The following is a 15,283-nucleotide window of genomic DNA, read 5'->3' on the forward strand; positions in this document are numbered from 1 at the left end:
ATTTTTGTCTGCAGACACCAGAACGGACGATTGTTCGCCTGTCAGTACAGAAATCAGCCGACAGACCGCAGATTTGCAAGACTGGGCATGCTCAGAAAATAAAAAACACAGGGAAAGTTAACCAATACATGACATCACTTCTGCAGTCAGCTGAAGTCTGCGGACAAAATTCTTGTGCTGTCCTTGTGCTGTCTTTGCACTTTTCAACAGACACCGACATCCCGGGGAGAAAAGACGAACGTTTGTATGACGACGATCCGTACGTGTGTACGGGGCTTTACCTTTTCTATGTAGTGCAAGGGCCTGCCGGATTGCATACAAATTGAAAGTGTTTAGGTTTGACCTCATATTATATGGTTTTGGTAAGTCTGCAGACAAAAGTCTGCAGATAATCTGCACGTGTATATGGGGCATTACTAATAATTATTTTGTGGAATTCTCCTTTAAGGGGGCGGGGCAGGGGGTTGTGTCCTATGCCTACATACACTATATTGTCAGAAGTATTGGGACGCCTGCCTTTACACGCACATTAACTTTAATGGCATCCCAGTCTTAGTCTGTAGGGTTCAATATTGAGTTGGCCCACCCTTTGCAGCTATAACCGCTTCAACTCTTCTGGGAACGCTGTCCACAAGGTTTAGGAGGGTGTCTATGGGAATGTTTGAGGACAAGCACTGATGTGGACAAGAAGGCCTGGCTCGCAGTCTCCACTCTAATTGACCTCAAAGGTGTTCTATCGGGTTGAGGTCAGGACTGTGCAGGCCAGTCAAGTTCCACCACCCCAAACTCACTCATATATGTCTTTATAGACCAGTGAAGAGAACTCTTAAGGCGTCAGCATACCAAGACATTTTGGACAATTTCATGCTCCCAACTTTGAGGAAAAGTTTGGAGGTGGCCCCTTCCTGTTCCAACATGACTGCGCACCAGTGCACAAAGCAAGGTCCATAAAGACATGAGTTTGGGGTGGAGGAACTTGACTGGCCTGACCTCAACCCCACAGAACACCTATGGGATGAATTAGAGTGGACACTGTGAGCCAAGGCTTTGCAGAGTGCCCCCAAGGCTCTGTTCTATCAGCAGATAGATTGGGGACTGTGGAAGAAGGGGAGGATCAGAGAAGACAGGATCAAACAGCCTATTTACACAATGCCGAGGATAAACCCCTTAGATACCACAGTGAGTAGAACAAGCATGCTTTACTGCATATACAGACTGATTTTACTGTTGTGGGTTTAATAACACTTTAAATGCCCCTCTCTATCATGTCACCTAGAATGATCAGCAAACTTTCAGCAAAAACTGACACTTTTGCTATGTGTGTCAGTGTCTTCATATAAAGAGGACAATTCCAGCTGCTAGCTGAATGGATCATTGGCTGTGATAGCTCAGTGCAGGTTGGGTTGGGGCCATTATACAGTAATCTTTGTGAATAGCCCTCATTGTTTGTGTCAGTTGGAATAAAGGAAGGTATATTTCCTGATTTCAGCTCAGATTTTTTGAATGATTTTCTCCCCCCCCCCCAGAGGTAATTTATACTGGCTAAATCAGTTAAAGGAAGAAATCTAATAAAATCACATGCATCCAGTCTTTCTAATCCAATTTACGGATAATTGGTGGGAGCTTGAGAAAAGAAGGTTATGTGATATAAAAGATTATTTATTTGCGTCAGTGATCTCTGTGGGGGAGGCAAAGTAACAGGATCACCTTATAGCAGATATAGTCAGCATGATTTAAATGGCCTTGAATCCAATGTTCTGGACCACCACCAGAAGCACAAAAAATATCTGGCACTTCTGGATATGGGAGAACAAATACAGTGGATATAGAAAAGAATCCCTCCCCTTTAAAAATAATCTTTTTTTTTTTATTTGAAGCCTGCAATGAAGAAAGCCACAGTTTTTGTTTTATTCAGCTGTGTTTACTCAGTGCAACTTATAACATCCAAGTGAAAGATATAACACCAACATGCCAGAATACAATAAAAATAATTAAAAAGCAGAATCACTGAGTTGGAAAAAGGATCCCCCCCCCACCCTTGTGTCAGTATTTTGTTGAACCACCTTTTGCTTTAATTACAGCCTTTAGTCTGCTGGGATATGTCTGTACTAACTTTGCACATCTGGACTTTGCAATATTGCCCACTTTTCCTTGTAGAACTGCTCAAGTTCAGTTCAATTTGATGGTGACCATTTGTGGACTGCAGTCTTCAAGTCTTTTCTTTCCACAGATTTTCAATAGAGTTTAAGTCTGGGCTTTGACTAGGCCATGCAAGGACATTCACCTTTGTCTTCTTCAACCACTGTGTGGTAATTTTTGCTGTGTGCTTTGGGTCATTGTCATGTTGGAAGGTAAACCGTCTTCCCATTGACAACTTTCTGGCAGAGGGCAGCAGATTGTCCTCAATAATATGATGGTATTTTGCCCCATTCATTTTTCCTTCTATCCTGACAAGCGCTCCAGTCTCTGCTGCAGAGAAACACCCCTATAACAGGATATTACCGCCTCCCATAACAGGATATTACCACCTCCATGCTTTACTGTAGGAATGGCATTAATTGGATGGTGAGCTGTATTGGATTTCCACCAGACATATAGTTTGGTGTTGAGGCAAAATCATTTAATTTTAGCCTCATCGGACCATAACACCTTTTTCCTTGTGGCCTCAAAATTTTCAAGGTGAAGACTGCATCTAGCATTTCTTGAGGAGTGGCTTTCTTCTTGCAACCCTCCCATACAAGCCACATTTTTGGAGAATTTGTGATATTGTTGTCACATGCACACAATGACCACTCTTTGTCATAAATTCCTAAAACTGCTTCAGAGTTGCTGTAGGCCTCTTGGTAGCTTCTTTGACCAGTTTCCTCCTGTCTCTTTCATCCAGTTTGAAGCAATGTTCTGATCCAGGGAGGGTTTTGTACCAAATACTGTCAACTTTTTAATAATAGACTTCACTGTGCTTCTAGGCGATGATAAGCCTCAAAAAAAATTTTTTATCCATCTCCTGACTTGTGCCTGTCCACAATTTGATCCCGGAGATGTTTTGACAGCGCATTGCCACCCATAGTTGATTGATTGCTTCAGTTGCACTATCAGGGAGTGAAATGCTATAGGAAAGCTCTTTTCATACTGAGCTAATCAAAATACCACAGCCAATCACAGGTGAAAGTGAAATGGCTTTGTGTGCCATTGAAAAGGTGATTAGTTACACCTGATTGAGTTTACAAGTCATTTTTAGGAGGGGGTGATCCTTTTTCCAACTCAGTGATTTTTCTGACATGTTGTTGTTATATTTTTAACTTGGATGATATAAGTTGCACTGGGGAGGGCAACTCTTTTCTAAATCCACTGTAGCACTCCCACGTGGGCCTCAATGGCCAATAAGCAGGCTCAAGTGTTGTCATGTAATGGTGGCAGAAGCAATGCATGGCCCTGTGCAAGTTCTCACTATCTTCAAGAAGCCAACATTTAGACAGGGGTTGTAGGGCAGTAGGTACAAGCTCACTGAAACCGCAAAACTACTGCCATATTGTAAAAAAATTCGTACATTTGTTGACCTCTGTTCCTGGAGGACACTTTAGGAATAACCCTTGGAGGGCAAGTTAATAATACCGTTAATATCGGTGAACAGAGCCATCCTCGGACAGCTCCATTCACAGACACTGTGTACAGAGCCGATCCAAGTGGCTCTGTACCTTGGGATCACAGTTTAAAATCAAACTAAAACTAAAATAATTCAGATGACTAAAATATGACTAAAACTAAAATGGCATTTTAGTCAAAAGACTATGACTTAGGGCTCTTTCACACGGGCTTTCCGTATGTCCATTTTTCATCCCATCCGTTTGCGGATGAAAAGCAGACATAATGTATCTCTATGTAAATACGGATGTCATCGGATGATCATCCGCTGACATCCGTTTTTTGTCAGTTCAGTTCAGTTCAGTTTTTTTGAACGGAAGAGAACCCTATTTTTTCTTCCGTTCAAAAAACGGAACGGACGCAAAAACGGATGTCAGTGGTATCATCCGCTGACATCCGTATTTACATAGACATGCATTATGTCCGTTTTTCATCCGCAAAGGGATGGGATGAAAAATGGACATACGGACCGGATGACACAAGTGTCATCCGTGTCCGTTTCAAAAAAAAAAAAAAAGGAACTGATCGGGCATAAAAAACTGAACGCCCGTGTGAAAGAAGCCTAAAACTAAAACTAAATCGAAATTTGATGTCAAAATTAACATTGGTGATTGGTCATAGAGGGACCAATCATAGCAATCACATGGTGTAAACAGTGGGGGAGATTTACTAAACCTAGTGCACTTAGAATCTGGTGCAGCTGTGCATGATAACCAATTAGCTTCTAACTTCAGCTTGTTCAATTAAGCTTTGACCAACAAAACCTGGAAGCTGATTGGTTTCTATGCAGAGCTGTACCAAATTTTGCACTCTCCAGTTTTGGTAAATAACCCCCAGTGTGTCTTACAAGAAAGAAAGGGGAACTAATGAATGACTTATAGGAACTAATGAATGACTTATTAACCCTTTCACTACCCTTCCTCTCCTACACATCTGATCTAAAATGCTGTCCCCTCTATGTAACCCATCTGCTCCCTTAACCTGCAATCTAACCCTTTCATATCCATTCTCTCACTGTACAATACCTGTACATTAACCTCTTTACCTCCTCTTCCCTCTGTCTAAGACCTGTATGTACTGTATCTGCTCCATGTTTTATTCCTTCAATACTAGACTTTTTTCGAATGCAAAAAAAATTGGAAACATTTAAAACATCTAAGAGTTTCTTTTTTTCCAAAAAGGGGCTATCTTCTAGATTGTAAGCTCTAACGAGCAGGGCCTTCTAAGTCCTCCTGTATTGAATTTTACTGTAACTGTATTGTCTTCCCTCACATTGTAAAGCAAACTGTTGGCGCTATATAAATCCTGTATAATAATAATAATATTTCCTGTATAATAATAATAATATTTGGGGGTTTTGGTACTGTTCTGGCATTTTTATTTTAACAGATAGTAAGGGAAACCATATTTGTGGTCTTTTTTTTTTTCATACAGTGAATAAATACCACAGAAAGAAAGCATTAGCTGTCTCAACAATTATATAAAATTGTATTTAGGTATAGTATTGCATGCCCAATTGTCAGTCAAAGTATCACTGAAAAACTGAAAAATGGCCTGGTAATGAAGGGGTAATACAGGTTGGTACTCAAGTGGTTAAAGAACTCCAGACAAGCATATAAAAAACTCTTCAGTTCTCTCATGTATTCCCTCAAAAGCCATTAAGCACTTGCCGACCGCCCCATAGCAGATTAACTGCTACAGGGCGGCCTTGCTGCGCAGAGTCACGTATACAGTATATATGTGATCCTACACTTATGGGTATTGGGCGCGAGTGTATGAGCTGCTGACAGCTCGCTCCCGCTGTGATTATATAGAGCGGGTTCTGCGGACCCTATGTCCACCAACACCTGCTGATTGTTCGGTACACTGACAAAATGGCAGTCTGCCTATGTACACAAGGAAGTTCGCCATTATGTCAGTACAGAAGATATGGATCCTGTGTTCCTGTAAAGCAGAAACACTGATCCATGCCTTCCACTAGTAAAAGCACCTCCCCCACTGCACTGAAACATTAGTTAGGCATACAGTTAACCCTTTGATCGCCCCTGATGTTAACCCCTTCCCAGCCAGTGTCATTAGTACAGTGACAGTGCATATTTTTAGCACTAATCACTGTATTGGTGTCACTGTCAGTTAGGTGTCAAATTTATCCACCATATCCACCATATTTTTAGCACTAATCACTGTATTGGTGTCACTGTCAGTTAGGTGTCAAATTTATCCACCATATCAACGCGTTTCGGAGCGTGCGCAATTGGCTCCTTCATCAGACCAGGTCTGATGAAGGAGCCAATTGTGCATGCTCCGAAACGCGTTACGTCACTTCCGGAGAGTTTGCGCTCCACTGCGACCTCCACTTGAACCAGCTCCTCTTTGAAGCTTCCTGCACCGTCATCACCCGGCTGCGGGCCAGTCAGGATGTGGAAGAGCGAGTACAGGAAGTGATTCTACTATGGAACATGGACTCAAGAAAACTTTTATGTGAGTTACTACTTTTATTTGTCATGTAATAAATTGTTGCTACATTCAGCGACGTTTGTTTCCTTCCTTTGTTGCCAGCGGGATTTTCCGTTTTTTTGCCTGCCAGAGCTACCCTGAACTACAGCATCACCAGTGAAGTCTGGTCTATCACAGCCTTTGACCACCTGACTGTTCTATACTGGGGTCCATTCTTCTGGCACAAGCGCCCAACATCCCACTTCTCTGAATGCCTGTGAATATGCTCTTAATATGGTCTCTAAGCTGATTGCCAATATGGGGGGACTTAGGCAAACCTATATGTAAAAAAAACTCAACATCAGCTTCATCAGCATGGTGCTGTTCGTTTAGTAGACCAAAAACTGGTAGTATATGAAGCAGTGGCACAAATTCTACAAAGTTTCAGAAGATCCTTGATGACTACCACCAATCAGAAGGAAGATGAGCCGCAGTTCTTAAGAGTCTTGTGGGAGATAGAAGATAGGTTGGGGGCTCTAAAGATACGATGAAGTCAACCCCCTAGTAGACAACCCTTTGGGCTCTGCACTCTGTAGGCCCATACCCAACAAGCTCTAAAATATATTGATAAATACTAAGCAAGAAGAATTAGCTAAACAAATGCACAGACTAAAAATTGATAAGTTTTAAGGCGAACGAGTTGGCTGTAGAGTAGAGTGTAGAGTAGAGTGGTTTTAGAGTAGAGTGTAGAGTAGAGTGGCTGTAGAGTAGAGATTAGAGTAGAGTGGCTGTAGAGTAGAGTGGCTGTAGAGTAGAGTGGCTGTAGAGTAGAGTGGCTGTAGAGTAGAGTGGCTGTAGAGTAGAGTGTAAAGTAGAGTAGAGTGGCTGTAGAGTAGAGTGTAGAGTAAAGTGTAGAGTAGAGTGGCTGTAGAATAGAGTGGCTGTAGATTAGAGTGTAGAGTAGAGTGGCTGTAAAGAAAAGTGTAGAGTAGAGTGTAGAGTAGAGTGTAGAGTAGAGTGGCTGTAGAGTAGAGTGGCTGTAGAGTAGAGTGTAGAGTAGAGTGGCTGTAGAGTAGAGTGGCTGTAGAGTAGAGTGTAGAGTAGAGTAGAGTGTAGAGTAGAGTGTAGAGTAGAATGGCTGTAGAGTAGAGTGGCTGTAGAGTAGAGTGTAGAGTAGAGTGGCTGTAGAGTAGAGTGGCTGTAGAGTAGAGTGTAGAGTAGAGTAGAGTGGCTGTAGAGTAGAGTGTAGAGTAGAGTGGCTGTAGAATAGAGTGGCTGTAGATTAGAGTGTAGAGTAGAGTGGCTGTAAAGAAAAGTGTAGAGTAGAGTAGAGTGTAGAGTAGAGTGGCTGTAGAGTAGAGTGGCTGTAGAGTAGAGTGGCTGTAGAGTAGTGTGTAGAGTAGAGTAGAGTGTAGAGTAGAGTGTAGAGTAGAATGGCTGTAGAGTAGAGTGGCTGTAGAGTAGAGTGTAGAGTAGAGTAGAGTGTACAGTAGAGTAGAGTGTAGAGTAGAGTGGCTGTAGAGTAGAGTGTAGAGTAGAATGGCTGTAGAGTAGACCCAAGAGACGATGCTGTCTAGAAACTAAAATGGCAGATAAAGGGCAGTATTCTTGCAGCCGTTCAATACTACAAGGCGCAAGAGGATGAAAATAAATACGTTTAGTGGCTTGAAAACATTTGCATATACAGTAAACCTGAGTAGATGCCAGTGACAGGTGCACATATTAAAGTTTAAGTAGAGGCAAAACTTTTTTTTATAGTTTTGGACAGAGTGGAGAGGTATTTGAACCCCTGTCAGTTTTTATCACTGTCCGTGCCCCCGTTAAGGAGATTCCCCTTCTCTATTTGTCCTATTCACCATTATCATTGAACGTAAAAGAAAATCCCACATTTTGTGATTCTCCCCTAAAAAGTAATAGATGGGGAAATCTCCCAATGGGGACACTAGTTCTGATTCCCCCAAGGAATTCCCTTAATTTGCAGGTATTTCTTCTCACTTCCTGTTTTGGCTATAGGACAGGAAGTGAAGGGAAATCTCTGCAATGGGACACCCCAGATAGCAAGGATAACTTGCCAGAAATGTGTGGCAGTCTTGAATTGTAAGTCTGTTAACATTTTCACTGGCAAGTTATACACTTGCAGAGCACTTGAAGCAATAGTTCTATTTGACACTTAGTAGCAAATTTGCGTGGCAAGTTTCTAGCAAGAGCAAAGCTGCAGTGGGGAGTCTACAGCAAGAGCTCTGCAAGTCTACAGCATGAAAATTCAACCACAGTGCCTCCTGTGGTGTGAGGACTATTGCACAACATAACTGAACTCAGAACTTGCAACAGACTTGCAGAATGTCTGCAAAGAAAATGTATCAGTCATGCAATGTGGACTTGCTGCAATTGTGCAACAAACTTGTATAGCCTGGCAAGTCTAGCAATAGCTTAGCAAGACATTTTCAAACTTATTGCTTGCTATCTGGGCTTGTTTGAGGGGACTTCCAGATTCTGATAAGACCCCTATCCGCAGACCCCGACAACCACAGCCCAGGATTGTTGGGAAGAGGCCCTTGTCCCCATTAACATAGGGACAAGGTGCTTTGATTGGGGGGGAGGGCAGAGCCCCCTGCTTCAAAGCTTCCACCCCCTGTATTGAGGGTATGTGGCCTGGTATGGTTCAGGATGGGGGGGCGCTCGCTCGTCCCCCCCCCCTTTCCTGACCTGCTAGGCTGAATGCCCAGAAAAGGGTCTGATATGTATATTGAGGGAGACCCCACACCGTTTCTATAGTTTTTATTTTGGCATGGGGTTCTCCTCCAAATTCATACCAGACCAAAAGAGCCTGGTATGGACTTTTTTTCCTTTATTTTTTTACTGGCACTTTATTTTATTTTTTTTATTCAGCTGTCAGCGGGAAAACCCATTGCCAGTCAATGACTCATCGGTTGTTAAGGACACGGCGGCCGGCTTCCCGGCACCGCTCCTTAACAACCAGCTTACACAGTGCCCTGATTGGCAAAGTTTTGCTCAATCAGGGTGCAGAATGCACCATGCAGCTCTCAGTGCATTGCAGGGTGTTCGTTGGGGCAAACACCCAGCATATTTGGGTGTTCAGCAAATGCTTAAACAGGCAAATGTTCGGCCCAATATAAGAGAAAGAACAGGCGCCTCTGAGTGTAGACTGTAGTGAATTTATTAGCAAAAAAGAGGAATAAAACTCACATAATAAATTATGAATACAGGCACATAGGGAACTCATGCTCGGGCCGAACTGTTCACCCATCCTTATGGGACAGATGGTGGGAAACAAAATCTGACAGGGGTTATAATTCTCCCTTGCTCCTACAAAATGAAAAAAAAAATAAATGTTTTGCCTATAGCTCTACTTTAATCCTCTCTTTCAGATTGATAATTCATCTCATGCCTACTCAAGTAGCCACTGACCCAAATGGGACTTGTAGCATTGAATTCTGTTCGACATTGCATTGCAGTTACCGCTCATGGACAGCAAAGCATCTCTTGGGTTATTTAGCACAATACACTTTATTTGTCCAGGTGTTTGTGGTAGGCAAGGCACAAGTTTTTGGTTTCTTTGTATACTTGGATTCATGTTACTAAAATTTTTTGGCAGGTAGAGCAGTCTAAAGGTATGTGTTTCAGCTGTGTATTTAGCTGTTTTGCCTAAGTTTCCATTACAAGGGTGTAGAGCTGATATGATCTGTAGGAAAAAGCAGATACAAAAGCTGGTGGAAATATAATCTGTGTTGCCTGCAAAAGCCAATGAGAACCTCGCTTTGATTTTCTTACCCACTGCACAACTTGAGTGTGTGTTATATAAAAAGACATTTTTTTCTTTCCTTATGATTTCTAGGCTTTTCACATGCCCATTCCAATTATGAATTAACATTTAGGTACTTGAGATTAAATATAAAAAGAAAAACATTGCAGGTATTTAAATGGATTGTCACAAGTAAAACAAAAACTTGAAGAGGTTAATTAGAGGTCTACATCAGATCCCTTGGCTGTCCTTGGTTACCCTTTCTTCTTGTTTAATGTAAGCAAAGACAGGTATGAGTAATGTGTTTCTTTTTTTTTTTTTTTTGCAGTAATAATGGGTTTTGGTCATCCTATAATCTGAAATCAAAGTGCTGGTTGTCAGATGCTTGTTAGGGTATCAGTATTTGGAATTTATGGGCTATTCACAGTTGACCATTTTCCTGCAGTAAAATAGATGATTTTTACTGCATGGAATGCATTTCAAGTAGGCCCGGTCACTTCTAAGTGCTTGCAGGTTATTGTGTATTTAAAGGGAAACTATACAAGTCCATTCACACCTACACATGTATCTATCTATGTACCCTGCAAACTGGGCCCATATGTGTAAATGGGCCCTAACACTTCAAAACACAAAGATTTCCATTAAGAGATTAGCAATAGTCTCACGTCTGTGGGTCCAGTTGTGTAGCGTGGTGTGTCCAGTCCAGTTGTAGTAACAGAACTGTCCATGAAGGATGCCATGACCCTGCTTTTCCCTTTTCGTCTGGAACCTTAAAATACTGTCCCTGACAGACGATGGAGCTGTCCCTACACTACCCACACGCAAAATGCAGACCAAGTCTGGCACCCAGGGTCTTAAATAGATTCTGCTCGACCCAAGATGGTCACCAGAGTCACATGGGGCACCAGCATCCAATCAGATAGCTCCCCCAGTGAAACCATAGAGGAGCCATGTTTCTCTCCCTCTGCAATACCCGTGTGGTTGAGCACCACCTGCAATGGAGAAAACAGAGTGCACCTGCCTACAAGCAGATACCCATCATACCCTAATCAACTCAGCACAGAATGATAAATTAGGCAGGTTAGTCAACTTGTGAATATTATAATATTATAATATTATGTGGTCCTCAGGACCTCTGCAGACTGTAGTATATCTTTTCCTCACATAGGAGCTTACTTACACCACTGAGGGAAAAATATTCTTTAGTTTTTAACCCAGTATTTAAAAAGGTTCCCTTAACACTATCTTCATTTTTTTTTTTTTCCGTGCTGTCCATTCTTTTTTCATTTTATGCTTTTATAATGGATCTTAAGAGTTTTTAAAGAGGCTATAGGAAGCACACTTTTTGATCTTAAAGGTGCTGTAGTAACTGTAAAATGTCTCCTGTAATATGTATTGAACCTATGACTGTCCCTTCATGCATGTCCCCAGCCTTCAACAACATCTATTGCATGGTCTCTAACCATCTCTTGTAGCATATCAGAAATCTCTGACCATCTCCAATTATTGCATTTCTGTGAAGTTTTGCAACTTTCAGTAGCATTACATTTGCTGAATATTATGTGCAGTATTATGTGCAATTATTATTATTATATTGGTGAAGTATGGAGTTGTACTTGAGGTCCTCTATATCAAGTAAGTTGACCACCACTGATGGTGACCACTGATGGCTAGCATAAAGCAGTGCCTGAGGGCTCTTTAATGGTACCAAAAGACATGAGAGATCTTGGTACCACATATTTGCATAGTTGAATGGTAATTACATAAACATGCATACTTCTGCCTGTTGAGTGTGGGTATTTATGCCCAATGGAGATGTTTATCTAATATTTTTTCAGGGAAAGAGGGAAATAATAGCGATTGTACAGGAACCTCATCCTAACCAAGCAAGGTTTACCAACTAGATTAATTGGTCAAAGTTGTCTGCATGGGTTGAGAGCAGTGTATTATTCTTTCCAACAATTAGAAAGATTATCATCTTCCCTTGTCTGTCTTTAGGATAGGCACATATAGCCTGAACTTTGATTTGATGCACCTGATTGGAGCTTTACCCATGATAGATGGACTGTGTCAGGCTTCCCTAGGCCGTAATAACACAAACACCCAGCTTTTAGCAGGCCTCATTATTGAACAACAAGTTTTTCCATGTTGTTGGCACCAGGTATTTCACTACAATCCACCGTAAGTCATCTCTGGGGATCTGGCACCATAGTGGTCATATATTTGGGGATATCTGGTATTTTCTGTAAAAACATTTGCTGACAGGCAATCTCACTTGTTGTTCTCTCATGTACTTTGTGACTTATCGGTGGACTGTTCTCCATTAATCCTTCTGTCACATTTCACAGCATGCTTTTTGCCATTGCATTCCAGGCTTGAAAAATTGATTTCCCTTTCCCTATTAGCAAATGTTTTTCTTGCATGGGCATTAACAGACATTAACAGCTCTGTATTTGTATCCCTAAAGCAAACCTGACTCTGGAGAAATGCCACCTCAGACCTGCTTCTGAAATGCTAGATGCTTGACTGTCATGCTGATCCTCTGGCTTCAATACTTTCTACATCAATAACCAGTAACAAGTATGCAGATCAGAAAAGTCAGTACTACTACAGTACAGTATATGTACTGTATATGTAGCATATAAATGTAGGTATGAAGCCTATTTGTCTTGGGTCCCTGGATCAAAGTATTGAAGCAAGAGGATCACCTTCACAACCAGGCAACTAGCAACCAGAAGCCCAGAGCTTGATCTATGTTCAGGGGGCCCAGCTACAACCTTCATGCTTCTGTGGTTATTCAGAAGATAGTGCAAATGGTTAAAGCTGTGCACAGCCTGTCACAAGGCAGGATGTACTTGTAGGCAGTTGGTGTCTGATGGGGTCATGCCAGTACAGGCAGTGCATATAGGGCAGCCTCCTAGTGCCTACTGCAATTCTTATCAATGTCAGTCAAAGTTAAGGGGGGCCAAAGCTGACACCTTGCTTAGGGCCCCATTCTGCCTGTGATTTCAGTAGAGGTCAGCAAAAGCAGTCTTTATAAAACTCTTATGGGAGGTTTACTTTAAGGCCAACTCCTTTCATAAATAGTGTTTTAGTTTTGAGTGTACACAAGGGTACTGAATCCCCCACTGGCTTCTTATAAGATTAGAAGACTCCAACAGAGATATTTCCATGTTTTAGCCTCTGACCCCCCCTCCACAAAGCCATAATAATGGTGTAATTTGCTTAGACTCGGATTCTCCAGCTATTTATTTATTCTATAGAGAATCAATAGAGCAACCTAACCATCATTTGGCCTTGAAAAGTCCTCAGCAGTTGGGCGAGCTAGGAATTCTTATGAAAATACAAAACTACTGGAGTATCTGAGAGTAGCTGGCACATGACTGACCTTTCCAGCCATTATACAAAACTAAAACATAAGGTGTCACACATTGTGCATACTACTCAAGATGGATATACTGTATTTACTTTATAATACATAACACCCTCTAATCTAGTAATTTATTAATTAAAAATCCCAAAATGCATTTATACATAGAGCTAACATAAGTAACCTTAACCTGTCTTGATATCAGCTTCCTGTAATCTTGTACACAGCAGAATTTAAACCTAGTACACACGGGCTGAATACTGGGCAGCTTTGGCCGGTTCAATAGAAGCCAATGATGGGGCACAATTCCTCCAAATGACACCAACAATGGGGTCCAATGACATCAATAATGGGGCACAATTCCTCCCAATGACACCAACAATGGAGCCCAATGACACCAATGATGGGGCACAGTTCCTCCCACTGACACCAATGATGGGGGATTATTTACTCCCACTGACGCTGAGACATTTTGTACTCCGGATAGCCACAGTCTGGACCCCCTAAAGTCTGAAGGACAGTAAACTGGCCCATTGTTTAGAAAGTTTGGAAACCCCTGGCCTACACTGTGTGCTTCAAAAGAAACACACAGCCCCAGAGCCTAGGATGGCCAGGCACTGCCCTGCTCCTCTCTCCTCTTATTCCTCTTATTTCCAAGCTAACAGAGACTGCACTGTCCACGGTTAACATGTTCCTATATAATAGGGAAATTGCATATTTTATATTCCTTATTAAGGTTGGCCCCACAAATATCTAATAAAGCTTTGATTGTCTTGATTATTCTAGTATCTATTAGCTGACTCATATCATTGGAATGTTATTGTTAGCTGATGACCAAGTCCTTTAGGGGGTCATACTGAAAAGGGAGTTGGCTTGGGGGTTGTCTTTTCCTTACATTCAAGACCTATATACAATAGCCAAAAACCTATAAGGTCTTTTTCTCACCCAGAACGGCCATGAGGCAAGTGTCTGGTCCTGATTACCTGTGCCATGTTGCGTAAAAGGCAAACAGGACTCCATGGTGGGAAACAGCATCTTTATTTAAGTATTCTTGGTATATTTTCTTTATCTGTAACTACTTTTAATAAATGTTATACTTTTAAGTATTTGTGTTATCTCTCTTTGCAAATATTGAACACAGCTCCAAAAACGTGGCAAAATATTTGGTACGAGAAATGGGGTTTCAAACCCACGTGGACATATGTCCAGCAAATGGGACTCCATGGTGGGAAACAGCATCTTTAGTTAAGTATTCTTGTCATATTTTCCTTATCTGTATCTGTCATTACTTTTAATAAATGTTATACTTTTAAGTATTTGTGTGATCTCTCTTTGCACATGGCGAACACAGCCCCAAAAACATGACAAAACACTATAAATACCGGAAGCTCAGGGAAGCAGCACTGAGAAAACCAGCAGCATTGAAAGTTGTAAAGAATTTTACCAATTAGTTTACAGAGAAGTATTTATTTTATTGTGCTTAGTGTGTTAAGCTAAAAAAAAACACTGAGCGTTTACTATTACTTTGATTAAAAGGCCAGTGTGTTCACATGCAATGAAGTAGAAAACCCTGTCTGCAAATACTCCATTAATGATTTTTAAAACTGAAAAGGCTTGTGCATCTTTTCCACTTTAATGACTGTTTGAGCTAGCTAGACAGTACAATGTCTAGGTTGTAAACATGCAACGTAGAGTTGTAGAACAATGAAAAATACACTAGACAACTCTGTACATGTAATTCTTCATTCAGTGTCAGATAGATCATATATGAGAAAGTAGTTGAGTAAAATGTAGCAAAAAAGTTAATAGGACAAGCTAAATAAAGAAATGCTGGGAATACATGCATTGTTAACACATGGGACATATAGCCATGCAGGTTATGGTGTGAAAGCACTAAAGCAATCAAAACCTCCTCGAACCGAATCAGTGCGTAGCACAGTAAGCCTTCTTAGAACAGAAGGTGATCACATGTCTCATTCCATCATATAGCCCAAAAATAAGAGGATTATTTCTGATTTTAGGACAGTGGGTGGAGACAGGCAAATCATTTTTTGAACACCCCAGACAGCCAG

The 15,283-nt window shown here is 41.4% G+C and overlaps 2 protein-coding genes across 6 annotated transcripts in view; both read right to left on the reverse strand.

Moving 5' to 3' along the window:
* ITGB4 (integrin subunit beta 4) overlaps positions 1-15,283 on the reverse strand; it is a 157,389-nt gene that overhangs the window by 124,157 nt on the left and 17,949 nt on the right. The gene's annotated exons all lie outside the window — the stretch shown is intronic.
* Positions 1-15,283, reverse strand: part of MYO15B (myosin XVB) — a 764,404-nt gene that overhangs the window by 3,069 nt on the left and 746,052 nt on the right. The gene's annotated exons all lie outside the window — the stretch shown is intronic.

This window comes from Pelophylax lessonae (genome assembly GCF_965119305.1).
Source record: "Pelophylax lessonae genome assembly, chromosome: 11".
NCBI lineage: Eukaryota > Metazoa > Chordata > Amphibia > Anura > Ranidae > Pelophylax > Pelophylax lessonae.